This window comes from Eschrichtius robustus, chromosome 12 (assembly GCF_028021215.1).
Source record: "Eschrichtius robustus isolate mEscRob2 chromosome 12, mEscRob2.pri, whole genome shotgun sequence".
Lineage (NCBI taxonomy): Eukaryota > Metazoa > Chordata > Mammalia > Artiodactyla > Eschrichtiidae > Eschrichtius > Eschrichtius robustus.
The window spans coordinates 88779613-88798634 of NC_090835.1; the positions used below are offsets into that span (position 1 = coordinate 88779613).

General features: G+C 39.3%; 1 protein-coding gene and 1 non-coding gene across 3 annotated transcripts in view; both read left to right on the forward strand.

Moving 5' to 3' along the window:
- RIPOR2 (RHO family interacting cell polarization regulator 2) overlaps positions 1-19022 on the forward strand; it is a 206947-nt gene that overhangs the window by 132802 nt on the left and 55123 nt on the right. The gene's annotated exons all lie outside the window — the stretch shown is intronic.
- Positions 7258-7364, forward strand: LOC137774373 (U6 spliceosomal RNA). The gene has a single exon (XR_011075894.1). It is a non-coding gene; the product is annotated as a U6 spliceosomal RNA (small nuclear RNA).

The window sequence follows — 19022 nt, forward strand, 5'->3', positions numbered from 1 at the left end:
TTTCAGAAAAGACTTAAAGCGGTAACCAGTGTGTGTGATATGCAAAATTGCATTGGTTTGTTAAACAGAAGTATTTTTTGCCTTTGATTTGCATCACAAGTAGAGTTCTCAGATTTGGACTGACTACATTTGAATATCATTTTCCAAACAAAAGCTTTGATTCCCTGACTTAACTCCTGTTTGATCTTTTCCAGAAGTGCCCATTTTTCAAATCAGTGCAAGAGAAATTATCTTCATGGGCCCTATGTTAGCCTGAGTAAAATTTCTTTCATGGGAATAATTCAATGGGAATGATGATTATTTCGTTTATCAAGATTTATGGGAGATTTATAATAATGATTGCTAGTTTCCTCATTGTCTGGAACCTCTGGGATCCAGTGGCTTCCAAAAACTAAAACCGAAACAAACAGCTGGAACAAATTATGGGACGATGAGTGGACACAGATGGAAATATCCTTGTGACTTTTGTCAAGCAATAGATAGCCGTTAAAGCCTCTTGGAATTCATCTATGGTAATTGGGAGAAGAACAAGACTTGGTTAAAGTTTATTAAAAAAAATTATTCTCCATAACTTTTCAGACATTTTAGACAGGTTACAATAATACACAATTAAAAAAGAGAATAAGTATCAAAAGAAGGAGCTCAGAAAAGTCAATATTCTAACTTTAAAAAATTAATGTTTATGCTGCAATTGAGCAGCAAGTTTTGCTCTGAACTTCGTTGTAGCCAGACCAAAACGGGTACATATTCGGTTATCACTGAAGTTACTGCTATCAGGAAGATGGACATGCGAAATACAGCAGTTCCTCGGAGGGCCAATTCCCCCAGCGATGAATTATAAAAGAAATGTCTTTTGTGGGAACTGACACAGAGGAGGTTAATTTGAGCTCATTAAACCAGAGCATTGCAGTGAAGTTCAAAAGTCGACACTTTGCACGTCGACCTTCACTCTTATTTTCTTATCCCTCCATCAAGTTCTCCTAAAGATCCAAAAGGAGCAATCAAAGGAAACTTCATGAAGAGAAAAAGAAATATGTATAGTTGGCCTTCAATTGCTCTGTTTTGGACAAAAAAAAAATAGAGATTCAACTTTTCTAAGGCAAACTTACATGCCATAATCAGATTTTTGTCTTCAGGCAAGGTTAGCAGAAGGAGTTGAGGGTGACTCCTCCCTGCCTACACGTTCTCACAGGGGAGGCCGGCTGAGACAATTGAGTTGCAACTTCATGATAATCTTATTACAGTGCCAGAATTCAGCACTTGAGATCTTAGGTTTTAGCAAGACCAACTTGATTAGCAAAATGAAGAAGAGCATAAAAACATAAAACTTTCATTGCTTAGGTAAGGCCATTTGTCTTTATATCCTTGACCTTGATGTTGATGATGATGGTAGCGGTGGTTGCAGGCATCTGTTTTACTGAGTGTATACTCCGTGCCTGGCGTTATACTTTACAGGCTTGATGTCCCTTAATCCTCACAATAACTTAACGATGTAAATGTTATGAGCCCCATTTTAGAGAAGAGGAAACTGAGCAGAGGTCATTGTTCCAAAGAGGAAATTCACACCAATTGTGTGACTGCAGACTGATGATCTAACCACACACCACACGACTTGAGGTATCTGTGTGTGCACGTGTGTGTTTAAGCTTCTGGATCCTGCTGCACCCTTGTGCTTACTTGCTGCTTCTCTCTGTTGCTTACAAAGACACTGACTGTGGCAATCTCTAAGATTCTGTCTAACTTAAGACCCTCTATTCATTAGAGCTGTGATGGCATGACATTGTCTCTGAGCTGACTCTCAGGAAATACGTAACATATGTACACATGTGTTAAGTTTAAGTGTATTCTCATTTACTAAGACAAATGCTCCCACTTAAACCATTTTCCTTGACTCTGGAAGTGCAAACAGAAACATAACTGATAAATTTGATACCGCCCTTCCCTGCTGAGAATATTAATTGTGGCACACAGCGTGGTCTGAAATCCAGCTCTGGAAGGCGGCAGGAGGGCAGGGGGTGCAGTGGCTGGCTGTGTCCAACCACCTGTCCATACTGTTGCCCCCTTTTTTCTCTTTACCCTGAATACCCCAAGCTGAACAGTTGGAGGGCATCTGCTCTTGGGGCTGGAACACCCACACTGCTGACTCGGAAACAATAAACCCGTCCTGCCAAATGATATATTTTTGGTACAGAGAAAAATGTGTCCCTCCTAGGGATCAAAATACATTCTTACGTGAATGCATGCCATTTTGTAAAGACATTGCCCAGTCCGCATTCCACATTCTCTCATCCCATTGGATTGTACTCAGCACCCACATTTAATGTTCTCTGTACTTTCAATTCCAAAGTCTTGGGATGAGGTTTGAGAAACACACAGTGTGAATGACATCCTTCAAAAAAGAAAATGTTCAGAGCAGCTGGTTGTCTGGAGGGCGTCCACTGAAGAGCTCACAAATCATACCGTAGAAGATCAACTCTTAAAAATGCCTGCTTGGTGGTAAAACATCCTAGGATCTTGTGCCATATTTAATACCAACTGCATTTTTTTATTTAGGAAGAATCAACTGTTTTTTTTACCCCCTCTGCAGATATTATATAGTCTCTCTAATTGAAGCCTAGCTCAGCTAATTCGACTTTCAAGAGACTTGAGAATGCACAGTACTATAAATGAGATCCTAGGTAAATTATAAAGCTCAGGAAATCAACCTCCTTTGAAAGATTTTTCCTCTGGGAGATGCACAGGAAGTCTCCATCCAGACCTCATTAAACTGGAGACAACTTGATAATACATCCTCATCATTGTAACGATAAGAATAGCGAATGCTATTCACTGTTCTAAGCACTTTAATTCAGTAACCTATTTAATTTTCACAGCAAACTATGAGTTTCGTTCTTTTCCCAATTTTACAGATGAGGCAATTAAGGTCTGGAGAGGTTAAGCCACCCATCAAGGCTATACACTATAAAGTGGTACTGCCGGGCCACAAACCCAGGCAGGCTGAATTCTTTGGTCTCAGCAGCCCTGAGATGGAAGGCTCGTTTGTTTTGTCAGCACACAATTGGAAAACAGATTAGATGACCATGAGTTCCAGTTCTGATAGGCAGTTACTTTTGAGTCTTTACAACAGTGGAAAATTTTTTCTTTTAAACCCTAAGATTCTCAGAGCCATTCCTTTTTGCCACTAAATAAGAGAGACAGTTTTGTCCTGTGTTTCTGGTAAAGACTACAATGCCTTTTTCAAATATTTCTTGTAGTGGAGTTGGAATCAAGCGACTAAAGAACATTAATCGTGACTCAATTTTTTACATATTGAAAGAATGGAAGGCAGATGTGATCAAGATTGTGGCATACTGTGTGCACAGAGAAAAATTAAACCCTGGGAAGATTTTTTTAAGTATCTCTGGCGAGGCTCCACCCCAGATCAATTAAAACAAAATCTCTGGGGATGAGGCTCAGACAATCACATTTTTAAAAAGCTCTCCAGGTAATTCTAATACGCAACCAAGTTTGAGACTCTCTAAATTATATTAGGCTCTTTCTAGATGTTATTGATAGTTATATCAATAGGAAGGTGCAGAGGCTGAGATATAGGTTAAATATTTATTTTAATGTGGTAAATATCTTCAAATAAACCCAATAATTCAGTTCTGGGTTTAGTCAAAACTGAGCTTTCTGGATTTAGCCACAAGAGTTTAAGGTACAAGGCATTACTCCTGAACAGCAAGGATTACCCATTTATTTTTGTTGAATCTAAAATGCTGTTATTATTGTTATACTATGTTATGCTATGTTATAATGAGCATCTCATTGTGGGGAATGGTTATGGAATAAGAAAATAAAAAGCAAGGAGAGTGACAGTGAGACAAAGATCAGTTGTTCCTGAACCCTCTGAGCACCTGATCAGAACTGATCAATGATGTCTTTGGGGCCACAGGGCATTCTGAGTACTGGTGACCCTCCGCTCCAAGTTGAAGGAAAGTCACATTAAGAAGCAGGCAAAGAAGGGAATTCCCTGGCGGGCCAGTGGTTAGGACTCTGCGCTCTCACTGCCAAGGGTGTGGGTTCAGTCCCTGGTCGGGGGAACTAAGATCCTGCAAGCCACGCAGCGCGGCCAAATTTTAAAAAAAAGAAAAGAAAAAGAAACAGGCAAAGAAAACTAGAGGAGGAGTTCTGCTTTCTCAGCTAAAGGAAAATAGAGATGAGTAGAAGCAAGACCACATGTGGGTGGTAGAAACTCCAATTCTAGTTCTAGTTCTGCCAACAGCCTTGTTGGAACAGTTGTCTACAGGTCAATTTCCTTACCTAGGAATCACGGTAATTGTCCTACCTAATTTACAGAGTTGCTGTCAGGATATAGATGTCAAAGCATTTGGAAAAGAGCAATCTGCAAACATGAAATGTTATTATGAGTCTCCTCATTAGGTGATACTACAGACAGCTGTGTGGCCACCAAAAGATGCACCGTTCTGTTTATTTTTATTCCCCAAAGGGTCGCCTATTCCAAAGTCTTCTAAATTTAGCATCAGGTACTAAATTCTTTGGATGCTTCATATGGTGGATAAGGCCTCTGTCAATTGGCTTGAACACCTAACTTCCCTACACAGAGATTATTTCATCTTTTCATTTTTACATGACTAAAGCTACCAAGCTCAGTGCTGCCAGTTTGTTCCAAGTATGCATTTGTTTCTCAAGTCCTGACAGCCTTAGACCCCTCTGTGCCCTTGTCCATGGTGAAAGCCTCAGGATATTCCCACGAGCTTCTCCCTACAAGCCAGAGGACGGAGGCAAAATCTGAGGCCCCCTGACCACACGGTTCCTTTCCCTGTTAATCTGCTCCATGCCCAAGAGAGATGGTCCCAGCTTGGGGGTTTCTGTGTTTACACAGATGTTGGTCTGGGAGGAATGGAAAATTAGGTGGATCTGGAACTTATTAAAGCCAGTTAATTTGACCACCAATGTGGTCAAATTATAGGCTTCTTGTTTGCTTCGAAGTGGGATTGGGTCGACTCACCAAGGAAAAAGGCTAAACCAAATCTCCCTCTCCTTCTAGAGAAAATAGACAAATTTCCCTTCTCTATGACCTCATCTTTACCTGCACCGAGATTCGAGGAGGACAGGGATTATTGTGTATTGCATTCATCCTACATCTCCCATCCTTACCTTCACTGTATTCTAAAGTGCTCCGTAAAGCGGGTGAAGGTTAAGAATTACTGTCTCTGACACTATACTTGCCTGCTTCGTGCTAGATGCGGCCCCTGACACCCATACACTATTTGGGATTGCCTTCTTATATCAGCACTGGGCCAGTAGACATCCAATAAATTAAAATGTTCAAATATGCATGTATATAAAGAAAATGGGATAACAAATTCCTAAAAACCCATCACCGAGTGGAACGACTGTCAAGAATTTTCCACACTTGCTTCATCCATCCCTTTTGTTATTGTTGTTATGAAAGCATCTTAAAGTAAATCTAGACCGTATGTCATTTCACTCCTACAAGCTTCTGTGGGCATCTCAAAAGTGTGGACATTTTCCTGCATGATCCTAATTCCATTTTGCACCTAGCAAAATGAGCGATATTTCCTTAGTATCATCTAATATCTAATCCATATTAAAATGTCCCAAGTGTCTCAAAAATGACTTTTTTCATTAGGTTTGTCATCATGATTAAAACAGGGTCCACACGTTGCATCAGGATGGTATGTCTTTTGAGTCTCTTGTCCTTCCTCCTCCCTTTTTTCCCATGAATAAATGATTTGATGAGTAGGGAGTCTGAAGCCCTGAGAAGATCTGTCCAGAGAAAGCCTGTTACCTGCTTTATTTCTCCCAGGCTGACCAAAGAATCACTAGCTCTCACTCTACTTTTTATAACTTCGCCCAGGCTGACCAGATGGGTGGGGTGGTGGAGACAGTGGCTAAGGACCCAAGGAAATGAATGAAAACCACTTTCTCACTAGTGAACCAGAGACAAAATTTAAAGCACAGAGCCAAAAGAAAGCCAAGCATTTCAGAGTGAGATTTGAGTCCCAGAAGATAAAAAGTATCCCTTCAAACAATTCTACTGTGACCCAGAGGATGGAGTGAATTCACAGGGAATGGCCTAGAACAGGGTTGAAACTGGCGAGAGTCAGGTGATGGAGTGGCGTGGTAGGGGGAGACAGGTTGTCTTGGGAAAAGTCTTCCAACCCCTCTTTTTCCTGCTCTATAAAAATGGATCTGACTCCCCTCTAGGTAGATTGGCTAAGGGCATGAATGGGCAAAGGGTCACAGACAGCTAAGAGCAGAAGTTAATTTGCTAGCCGAGTGGGCACTCGGTGTGATTTTAGGAGTTATGTGGGCATCTGAGAGGGGAAGCTTCCTGCCAGTGCCTCCCGGCTCAGAATCCAAGTAATACGGCATTTCACATGTGTACAAATAAGCCCGTAATGTATTCTTTTGTCTTTGCTGTTGGGAATTTGCCATATGTTGATGGGTCCAGTGTGGGATCCATAAACATTTGTTCTTTCTTTGCACTAAATTGTACTTGAAGCTAAGGATTAAGTGGACTTTTTGCTTCTCTCCTGTTTCTACAGCTTCAAATCCTCTGGACAGAGCAAGGGATAGTAAGAAATTATTTTACGCCCTTGGCATACCATAAAAAGGAACATAATCCTGCTTTGTTGATAATCTAGGTATTTGCACATCGCTATACCTAACTGCTTTGCATTCTGGTTATAAATTATTTGGTTTTGGCAAACAAAAATAACTCAGCAGATGTTGTTAATATGACCCCCTTCTTGGTATGCAGCAGCAAGGACCAGTAATGAAACCACTATCCCTATTATAGCAGTTTAATTTGCAAAAATTACCATTCAGAGAACACGTGTACAGGCCTCTGGGAAACCACTCAGCTTTGAAACTGCTGGCATGTGATGGCACATTCATACACAGCCTTATTCTGTTTGCACCACGGAGTAACTTTCTGACACTGAGTTTTTCTGAAATGTTATCGTTTGCATCCTCCTTTTTTTATCACCTCTACTTTGTTTAGTAATAATTCACATGACCTCAGACAGAACGCCACAGGTCTAAGGAGACCAAGGTAAAATTATCAGAGAAATTTACTTTACGGCAGAGAGAATTAACAAGACAGATAAATTTCCCCCCATTAGTACATAATGATTGGAAAGTGCCAGCATTCAACTAGCTCATTTCCTTAATAAAAACATCTTTTTATTTGTGTGTTGCTTAAAAAACAACAACAACAACAAATTAGTGCTCACTTCGGCAACACATATACTAAAATTGGAACAAGACTGAGAAGATTAGCACGGCCCCTGTGCAAGGATCACATGCAAATTTGTGAAGCGTTCTGTATTTTTCTATTATACATAAAATAGATAAGCAATAAAGATTTACTGTATAACACAGGGAACTATATTCAATATCTTATAGTAACTTATAACGGAAAATAATCTGAAAAAATATATGTATAACTGAATCACGTTGCTGTACACCTGAAACTAACACAATATTTTAATAAATCAACTATACTTCAATTGAAAAACTTACTACATAAGATTTAACAAACATTTTTGTGCTTTCATCAGACTGTAGTGCAAACACAACAGGTCATTGCTTCATGTAGTAGATTCACTCCAATACCATATCCCTTTATCAGTTTTTTAAAATTAATTTTTATTGGAGTATGGTTGCTTTACAATGTTGTGTTAGTCTCCACTGCACAGCAGAATGAATCAGCCATACACATACAGATATCCCCTCCCTTTTGGACTTCCCTCCCATTTAGGTTGCCGCAGTGCATTAGGTAGAGTTCCCTGTGCTATACAGTATGTTCCCATCAGTTGTCTATTTTATACATAGTATCAATAATGTATATGTGTCAATCCCAGTCTCCCAAATATCGATTATTAATTTTCATAATAAGTCTGCGTTATGAGAAGTCTTTCTATAAAGTTACAGTTACATAAACGAATCATTCCAATTGCTAACAATAAGCACCTGAAGTTGATCAGCACACGCCATCATTTACAGACTTCTAAAAACTGCATGACACAGGCTGTAATCAAGAGAATCAGAACAGAGACTGTGAATAATAATGCATATCTTCCCACATAAATTCTTTCATCTTCCCTCCTCTGGATGAGCCCTCACTTCTTTTTTTTTTTTTTTTTTAGTAGAAAAAGCCAAGTTAAGGAGCTCCAGGGGCCAAAGCTGAAAAGGCATCCAGGTGTTCTAACCCTGCATCCCTTGGCCCCTTTAAAACCCCTACGAGCTGCACTTTATACCCTCATATATTATATTCAAGTCTATAATAAGATGCCTGAATGCTAAGCATTTGAAGTGCTGCTTTTAAAAGTGTTGTCATAACAACAGGAATAAAATGACAAGTATAACTTAACTTTGAAAAGACTGCCTTAGTTTTAAGTCCATTGCTTTACCTAAGCAAGGGCTTAACTGTAACCTCCTAGTGCAGACAAAGGCTGTGATCAAATGACATTACCATAATTGAGTCGGTATCTTTAGCTATATTTGCCATCACATAAAATTGTCAGTCCTCCATCAATTCAATTTAATTGCTCGGATGGCCAGAAATAAATTAATTGACCATAAGAAGAATCTATTTGTTTGATTATATAGGCCATATCTGAAAAGCGTTAAGATAATTTCTTATCCTTTCTCTGAGATGAACTGTACCATGTAGCTTAATTATAAGGTTCAATTCCATTTTCTACCTGACTCTCATGCCCGCAAATGAATACCAGTGTTGGTCACCCATGCTGGGCAAGGAAATAGTACATGGTGCATGATTATGCTTCCCAGCACACTGTTGGGTACATTCTTCCAGGACCTAAGGATTTTTTTTCTCTTTAAGATGTCCAAAGATGTAGCTCCATTCTAGTGAAAACGATTAAAAATATGAGCTTTTAAAAATGGTAATTTCAGTAAAGTCAAATAACAATAGAAGATGTCGGTGTCATTTTGATGCTGTTTTGAAGTAAAGAAGCAACAATCACCATTAGCTAGAAATGAGTTGCCAAGCTCTAGGGGTAAACAGGCTACATGCAAGAAAAGCCTGAAGGAGTTGATAACACCAGGCATGGGACCATTTTCTTCTATGTTGGAGTGTTGTTTTTGAATCTGATGATCAAATAATGAGGATTTGTGGTGGGTGTATTTTTTTCTCAGCAGGATCAGCCAAGCTGTCTATGAGGACCATGTTTCCAAGAAATTTTCCCTTTTGATGTACATGGTTTTGAATAGGTTTTAAAAAAAATTAGGTAATAAGTGCAAAATGCTTTTTCCTTCGAACCAGGAAACAGTTGGTCCTGTTTTGATGTCTAGTTTGCACCAAATGAGGGTCTCCGAGTGTTCTAGACTTTGCATTTTAAAATAAGTTATAACAACATTAGTCAAAATCCATTCAACCCCTCTTGACATTTAAGTGAGTTTTATGTCCTGAGTCATTTCTCTTCTAATTATCGTGAGGCCAGCTGCTTCTCCCTGCATTTATTTAATCCACCAGAATGGAAGAATATTGAAATCGAGTTTTCATTTTCCCCAGGCTGAAATGGTGTCAATTATCTAGAAGTTCCTACAACTGACTGTCCCAGTGAATAGACATGCAATTAACGTTTCTTCTTTACTCTTCAGATGGTTCAGCCAGACCCTTAACATAGCTTCACAGTTCTCTGCTGTCATTGCTTAGAGGGGGAATAAAAGAGAAAGAAAGAGGAGAGCAGTAATGTCAAATTACTTTATTTCTGTATATCTCTTCACCTGTAAAGTATGTATGGTTTTATAATTAGTGCATTCTATTTGATGGATAAAAGCCAGATATATCTTCAAAGGGCACGTTCTAGTTAGTAGAAAAGACCATTACTCCACACTAAGATTTTTACATATGTTTTCTCATTTTCTCCTTGCAATAACATTGGTGACTTAGGTCTTATTATACTCATTTTATTGACAAGAAAAATTGGAGCTCAGAGAGAACTTGGGTGAACCCTGGGGTTAGCCTGGCTCCAGAGACAATGCTTTTCTATTCTACCCTGTATTGAGCATGAAAGAAGTTGGTACAGACAGGTGGTACCTACACTCAAGAAGTTTGTAGCTTATTAAAGAGATGAAACATTCAGGGAGATAATTATAATACACTGAGCCCCTGAGTATGTTAATTCCCATGAATAATTGGAAGTTTTGTCAGAAATAGAGTCACAGATGTAGAAAACAAACTTATAGTTACCAAGAGGGAAAGGGGGGGAGGGATGAATTGGCAGATTGAGATTGACATATAAACACTACTATATATAAAATAGATAACTAATAAGAACCTACTGTATAGCACAGGGAACTCTATTCAATACTCTGTACTGACCTATATGGGAAAAGAATCTAAAAAAGAGTGGATATATGTATATGTATAACTGATTCACTTTGTTGTATAGCAGAAACTAACACAGCACTGTAAATCAACTATACTCCAATAAAAATTTATTTTAAAAAATCAAAAAAATAAAATAAAACCCAAGCTTTGAAAACAAAAAATAAATAAATAAAATAGAAGTGCAACAACAAAAAATAGTTGGAAGTTTTGTGGTTCACAAGGCAAGATCCCTCTGGTTGAGCTGGTTGATCTGCTCAGAAAATGCTTCAAGAAACAGTTGGCTTTTGCATCAAATGATAGTCATGGATCAAACCCATTGAATAAAATAAGAATCCATGAATCTATGCTGACAGTCCTGAAAATAAATAAAAACAAATAAATAAAAGGATTCAAGAAAGCTCTTACAGTAGAAAACAATGATTGAGTTCAAAGAGTACCATTTTGCCACCATCATAATAATAATTGATTTGGGCAAAAATTATCAGTGGATGCTAAAACTTCTGGGTTAAAGAAACAAGATATTTGCATAGCCCCAAAGTACCTCCTTACTAACCACTTACCAGTTGCAAAGGCAAAAATAGAAACTTTCCAGGGGAGAAACTGTCCAACAACACCTTAACCAAGTAATCAAAGTTAACATCACTAGTAACAGGACCAAGTGATTCCTTGTGCCTTCTGATGCAGTGCCTTCAGAAGGACAACAATATCACTTATGTGATGTCACTCCCAAAAATGCATAGCCTAAGCCTAATTATGAGACAACATCAGACAAACCCAAACTAAGGAACGTTCTATAGAACAACTGGTCTGTACTCTGTGAAAATGTCCAAGTCACAAAAGACAAAGAAAGGACAAGGAACCATCCCAGTTTAAAGGAGACTAAAGGCATATTTCAAGAGAGGCAGTGCATGATCCTGGGTTGGCTCCTAGCATGTGGGTGGGGGTGGAGGGACAGTATACCAAACATTATTGGGACCATTTGTAAAATTTGAATACGGTCTGTACATTAGATAATAGTATCGTATTGATGTTAAATTTCCTATGTTGATAATTGTACTGCAGTTATGTAAGTGAATGACCACGTCTTCAGGATATACACATTGACGCATCATATCTGCAAATTGCTCAACGGGGAGGAGCAAATATATATATATAAATATGTATATGCAAGTTGCTCTCAAATGATTCAGGAAGTAGTAATGGGTATGTGTGTATGGGGGGAGACGACAGAGTAAAACGTGACAGATTTCAACAAATGGTGAATCTGGATGAAAGATGTATGAGAGCTTTTTGTTCTTTTCTTGTAACTTTTCTGTAAGCTTCCAATTATTTCAAAAAAACAAAAACAAAACCATAATTGGTTTTTGAACTGGGCTTCCAAAGTACCCATGGTTTTAGTTTTTATCAGCCAGTATTTAAAGTAGTTCTGCTTTTTAATTACCTAAAAATTGCTATGTTCACAAAGATGCTAGTTTCTGGCTTCCCTTGATTTCATCTGTTCAGATCACATCCATTCTTCCGGATGTAGCCAACGTTTTATCTTCTCTATGAAACTTCCTGGCTGTACCTGTCTCATTTATCTCCCTCTCCATTGAGAGAACTCTATTATTTTAAATTGTATTAAGCACTTACCACATACCAGGTATTGAGTATACTCATTTGCACCTCAAAAATCCTCTAAAGTGTTAGTCCTTTTATACAAATGAGGAAACTGGGATTCAGAGAGGTTAAGTAACCTGCATAAGTTCAAACAGCTGTAAACTGTAGCCCCCAAATGGAGCCCAGATTTGTCTGACTTGGGAGTCCGCATTCTAATCATCTCAGCTCTACTGCTTTCCCTGGAGCACTGAGAAATAGACATCACTTAAAATTTCACTGTGTGTTATTTCTTACATATTTCTTACATCGGAAATGATCTCCCAATGGCTTTATGTACAGTCATATTTTCTTCTCCCATTAAATTATTAAAACTGTTTATAGCAGAGATCAGTCTTTGGTTCTTTTTGGATCTTGGGCACCATATAGCATCCTGCCAATGATGAGCCGATAATATGTACTTAATAATTGTGTTGATTGAGGTGTCTTAGAAAATATGGAAAGAAAACCATTGATATCAGTTTCCAGAGATTCTGAAAATGAGTTCCTTTTCTTCCATGTTAGTTGAACCTCAGTCTTCGTTATCGCAATCTTTGTATTTCTCAAGCACCTTACTTTTTATAAAGCACTTCCTCATTTTCTGTATGTTTTTAAGCAGAAGTCTTACCGTCTATAGGGCTGGTGGGAAGTCAGGTTAGAAGATGTCCAAGTAGCCTCACGATTGTAAGATGGAAGGATGCTTTGATCTCAGTTGAACCTTACAATGCTTGTCTATTAAAATGGGGAGGAATTACTACTCTCATTCTCTAGATACCAAATTTGAGCTTCAGCAAGTTTAGTATGTGCCCAAGAGGCCAGTAAGAACACCTGAGCTTGGTTCTTCCATCTCTCACTGAGGAGTGAGTCTATATGTTGCTTTGTAAGTTTTTTCATCCGTTCACATCACTTGTCTCAGTCAATGTAATATCTCACGCATGTATTTATTGTTTGGTTAGCAAACAAAGCTGACAACTGAGAAGCAAATATTAGCCTTGCCTTGATTTATTTTAAGGCAGTACACTCCAAAAAAAAAAAAAAAAAAAAGCCCGTGACTTAAATATATCCACTCTTTTTAAGATTAGTCAACTGTTCTGTAATAGGTACCTTGCAACCATATAATAAGCAGACACCTATTTTTAGGATTCATCTTAAATAATCATTTAGCATAGCAGGCTATTTACATCTGACCCACATGCCTCTTTCAGACAACTGAATTGTACTTCTACCCTTGACCAAGATGTGGAGGTGCATAAACAGGACGGCACTGTTAGGAGAGGAGAGCGGAGAAACACAAAGCAGGCAGGAAGAAATGACTCAGAAAGTACAGTGGGGCCAGTGTGCTGCATCTTACGTGGTGTTGATGGGGAAAAGGATCAAATCACAAAAATATTCAACTCTCAGGTGGTTGCTTGTTGATCGAGCTTTTCCTTTTCAGGTCCTGATTCCTTGGCACTTCCTCTTGCAGAAGGAATGATGACTTTTTCTGGAAATTGATAGTGATTTTCCGACAGCTCTATTGATGTAAAACTCATATATCGTAAAATTAATTCATCTTAAATGTACAGTTTGAGTTTTAGTAAATGTATACAGTTGTGCAACAATCACCACAACACAGTTTTAGAACACTTCCAGCCCCACCCCCAAAAGTTCTCTCATGGTCCTTTGCCTGCTCCCATCCCTGGCACCAGGCCAACATTTGGGTTGACTGTAGAATTGTCTACTTTTGCCAGCATTGTCACTCCAGCAACCTGCCAACTGCCCTAGTGGCCATTGCCTTATCTCAGAGGGTTGGTCTCAGTCTAACGTGGAGATGGCGTAGCTTTGTAGCTATGCAACTATTGATTTCTAAGTCAACATTTTCACTCCACGACAAATGCTTTGGTGAGAACTGAGATGTCCTTACTAACTTCATTCAGAAATCACAGATGTCTGTTCTATTTTCTGTCCATAGTGGGGGTCTTCCAGAATTACCTGTTTGCGTTCTATATTAGAGAATTTGGTTAAATGAAAAAAAGGAAAGCACCATAAAAACCTTGCTCTTCCAGGATTAAGACACTGATGTCAGCTGTTGTGTTGTTGTTTTTTAAATTTCATAATGTTTGATGTCCTGCAACTCCAGCATGTACAAATGCTAATCTACTCCCCCGTCTCCCATAGAGAGGCCCAGGTGTCATCCTGACAAGGGTCCACTTTGCTTTTGACCATATCTTAAAATCAGAAATAAAAGGCATATATAATGTAGATTGTATGGAGTCCCTTTTATTATCCAAGGTAGCACATGGAATGTGGGGTAGACGTAAGTACCCTCTTAAAGGTGGTTGAAGAAAAAAGCTAATTTATAAACCCCTCAACATACCTCTAAAAAAAGAATATGGTAGGGACTTTCTTGGTGGCACAGTGGTTAAGAATCCGCCTGCCAATGCAGGGGACACGGGTTCAATCCCCGGTCCGGGAAGATCCCACATGCCGCGGAGCAACTAAGCCCATGCGCCACAACTACTGAGCCTGTGTGCCGCAACTACTGAAGCCCACACGCCTAGAGCCCGTGCTCTGCAACAAGGGAAGCCACTGCAGTGAGAAGCCTGTGCACCGCAGTGAAGAGTAGCCCCTGCTCTCGACAGGTAGAGAAAGCCCACGAACAGCAACAAAGACCCAACGTAGCCAAAAATAAATTAATTAATTAATTAATTTTTTCAAAAAAGAATATGATAGAAAAAGCAGGATACAAAATTTAGCATGCATTGTGCTCAAAATTCTTATGTTTTATGGGGAAAGGGAAGAGTTGAAGAAAATTACGTGCACCAAAATTCTGCTGGTGGTTATCGTTGGGTGCTAGAAAACAATATGGTTCTTCCCTCCCCCTCCCTGCCCTGACTTCTTTCTGCTCCTCTGTATTTTCCTAATACAGCAGAGTGCTTTTATGCTTGGAAAAAACTAAAAATAACCTAATGATTCCTATTTGCTTTCATAAGTCTTAGTATATTTAACTCTAAGGATCAATATTAACATTCCTTCTAGCTGACTGGTTGCTTTGTCCAGTTACCATATCAGTTAATCAATGCCTCTAACACTTCTACTGTGAACTCGTCAGTTTGGAGATTCATGCCCAAGAAGTGATGAAAGGAGGCTGGCCTGTCTTACCTAACCTTGGGGTTCCCCGAGAGGAATTGTTCACATTTGGGGAGAGAAGCTTGCTAACTCAGGCTAATCAAATTTACAAGAAAGTTTAAGCCAGAATACCAGTTTATAAAAATGTAATGGGAAATGGACCTGTCACCTAGACTGAACTTTGAAAGCATTTTTCTTCCATTTTTACTACTTCTACTGGTAACACTCTCAGGAGCTGCATTGTAGGGTCTGGTTCACAGCCCTGCAGTGTGACGGGTGCCCTTCATTGCTGTCTTCCAAGCAACCCTCCAAGGTTGACTTCTATCATTCATTCGTTTATTCTTAAGAATCAGGTTATCTCTGTGTTCTCCAGGTCACTGGCTATTTCCCCCCTCTGAACTGCACTCATATTGTACCTTTTATTTCTGATCTAAACAAGGCATGAGACCTGGTGGGATGAAGGGGGACCTCTTGACCCTTGATCTTTTTTTAATCTGCCTCAGCCCCCTCCCCAGACCCTGCCATCTCCAACCAGGCTCAGTGCTGTTTCCAAACTGCCTGCTGATTTTATAAGCTACCTTCTAATTTAAACGAACTAGGAACTTCCGGTCGGCTGGTGGCTCATGGTACCCACCAAGGCCCGGTGTACTTGTATCACCGTGTCATATCAGAACACATGAAATCCTATACTCATTTTAATTTCGAAAGACTCCGGTATGTGTTCAGTTGGATCTTAGCACTGCATAGCCAGGGAGAAGGCAGTGGTTTTCACTGTATGAAGAGTCAAGAAGAGAAACAACTGTGACTTTCTGGCTTCTGTGCTAAGAGACTCGGCTCAGAATGGTAGGGTTTGTTCAACTCTTAGTCAAGGTGCTGGGGATTCTTTCCAGAAAGACTCCGTTCTTCCCAGGGATTGTGGGAATGGCAGGGCAGGGGTGGCCACCCAGTGTAACAGCCTGGGCCTCCTGGGACAAAACAAAGTAAGGAGCAAAGCACAGCAGCTTTATCATTTGCCTAAGATTTGAGACCTTTCTGGGATTTAATGCGCAAAAATGAATGTTAGTTCTGCTGGCATTTTCAGAAAGACCAGGTGAGAAGTCAATAACTTAGGGACTGGAAACATTTTTCAAAGAGCCAGGAGTTTCAAGTAGCAGCAGCCAAAGAAGGATTTGTGGTCTTATGTGGAATTTTGTGCTTATTAGATATGGTATTTGATGAACCTTGACAATACGTATTGGGTATAGTGCGTCCTACCCAGAGTACGGTACCATCTCTAAAAATCCTTCAGATGAAAATAAAGAAGTTGGTACATAGCTCAGAGCTCATGATGGGAACTTCACTGGGGAATCTGAATTATTCTAGTGTAATCAGAATTTATGAAACCTAATACATTATTTCTTAGGAATTATATTTCTCCTCTTCAGGACTTACAAATATTAAACTATATAAATATAGCCGTTACCCATCAAAGCTATCTTATATGTTCTTGTATGTGAGCTCTCTCTCCTCTCCAGTCCCAACTCTAGACAACTCCAAAGGTCTGCAGTTTCAAAAAAGAATTTTGCATCATATCAATCATACATAAATCCATTTCCTTTATAAAAACTCAAACAATATAGAAAAAATTAAAATGTTTCTGACTACTACTCAATCCCACCTCTTCATAGACTGTGTATACTTTTAGAACTTTTCTATTCATGTACATAATTTTATATTTTGTTTTCAACATTCCTGGTATCATACTCTATTTTGTTCTGCAATTTGTCCTCGGCTGGGCGGGTGGTGGGGGTGGATCTTTCTATGTGGGCATATTGTTTTTAACTGCTATGGTTATGCCATAGTGTATTAACCATTCCTGTAATGATTAACATTTACATCATTTCCGTTTTTCCACTATTACATTAACTGTCGTGAATATCCCTGTATATAACTTTTTGCGAACTTGAGTATTTCTCCACAGGAGATAGCGAAGAGTAGATGTGACATATTACAGGATGTTTTACATTTTAAATAGTAGATACTACCTAGTTGTCTTCCAAACTTTCGGTACCACTTTATACCCCTACCAGCAGTGATACTGCAATTCTACTTCAGTCCTTTCTTTAGGTAAAGGTTCAAAGAAGCATCTGCTACTAAAATGCAAATGACAAGGAACCAGTTTGAAGTCCTTAAAGCCTGAAAATGAGTAATGTAGCTTTAAGGGTAGTTTTGCTGGAAGAAAGCAGGTCTGTGAGATTCTAGGAAGCCAGGGAGCAGCTTGAAGACTTAGGGCTCCAAGAGGTGGGAGTGGTGTCGTCAAGAAGATGATAACAGAGTTGCAGGATAACTAGCCACTGGGGAATGGCTGAGGCCATTGGAAGAGTAGTAGCAAAGAACTGTCACCCCTACTTCAGAGTTAGGGGTGTGGGCGGGGAGGTGCTTTGCATACTCTTATCCTTCAACCCACCTGCTCTTCCCTCTCCCAACCTACTCCTTTTCTCCAAGAGCCTGACCTTGTGCAGAGGCCCTCAAACTTATTTTATGACTCTCCTTAGGCAGTGAGCCAGCCTCTAGGGGAATTGATGGCAGGATAGAGATCTCAGCCTAAACCAGCTATCAGTCGAATTCTTTTCTGATAGATAATGATCATTTCTAAGACCAGACAGGCTAAACCACTTACCCCCCTTCCTGTTCCCAGCGGGCATCCATTCAACACGTAAATGTAATGAAAAGCGTCTGAGGATTTTATCCATCCCGAAGCAATTTACAAACTCAGAATCCAGGACAAACATTTGTTTTGTTCTCAAGAAGCTTTCTTACCTATTACTGAAAAAGGGGAAGAAGGAAAATTATTTCACTATCCAGTTCTAATGTTTAATTCATTTAACATTTAAACTTTGCAAAGAGAGGCTTATTTAAGACTTTTTAAAAGTTGGACATTTGAGAAATTGTAGCAGATGATTGTAACTGAAGTTTGAACATTTTCAACCAATTCAGCATCATCCTTGTTTTCTTTTCTAGGCTGAGCATCAGAACCATCTGGGGTCCTTTTCAAAATCCCAATACTCAGGTGCATACTAGTTAAGTCAGAATGCCTGGGAGTATGTGAAACTACTGATCCAGTGGATAAGAGAAAAAAATCTTTTTGGTTTAAAAGCATAATCTCTAGGAAGTACAATAACGCAGTTAAAATAGTTCAGATACTTTAAGTCTTTTCCCTGTGACCAAAGAACGCCATGATGCAACAGACCTGTTGAACAATAATTTACAAAATGAGATACAATACTAATTAAATTTGCCAAATTGAGCCTTTGAGGTGAGTTTTAGGTTATAAAATTATTGAGCACAGAAAGAACATGTTTTCCTGATATTTATTAAATTTTCTGGATCTTTTTCTTGATATTTATTACGTTTTCTTGATACTTGCTACGTTTGCATGTGATACAAAGATAGCACAGGCATGCTTTATGAACCTAAGAAGGTGTTTTTAATGAGAACTAGACAGACTGCTTAGTAAGCAACAAAGAACACTTAAGAGAACCTCATTAAGGATTTATGTGAATCATGGTTATTTTTGAAACTTGGGGGTGGGGGAGAAGTAACCAGAAGGAGTCTTATTTGCACTGCATTTTGTCCTGCCATTCGTGCACTAGATATTAATGTTATTGCACATGCATACTTCTACGTCATTACTTTTAAAATTCTAGAGAATGTTCCAAAGCTTAAGCCTCCCTGTCCCCATCCCTAGCTGGATTGGGTGGGATTCCTGTCCTACCCACATCAAAGACCAACCTGTTGCTCATTGCAAAGCCTCTTGCCAAGTGAGTCAGCGCCTGTACCCTGTGAGAGTGCATGCTTGCTTCCTCAGAGCTGCTTTCTCCTGGGGTGGGTGGGGAGGAGGGGATTTAGA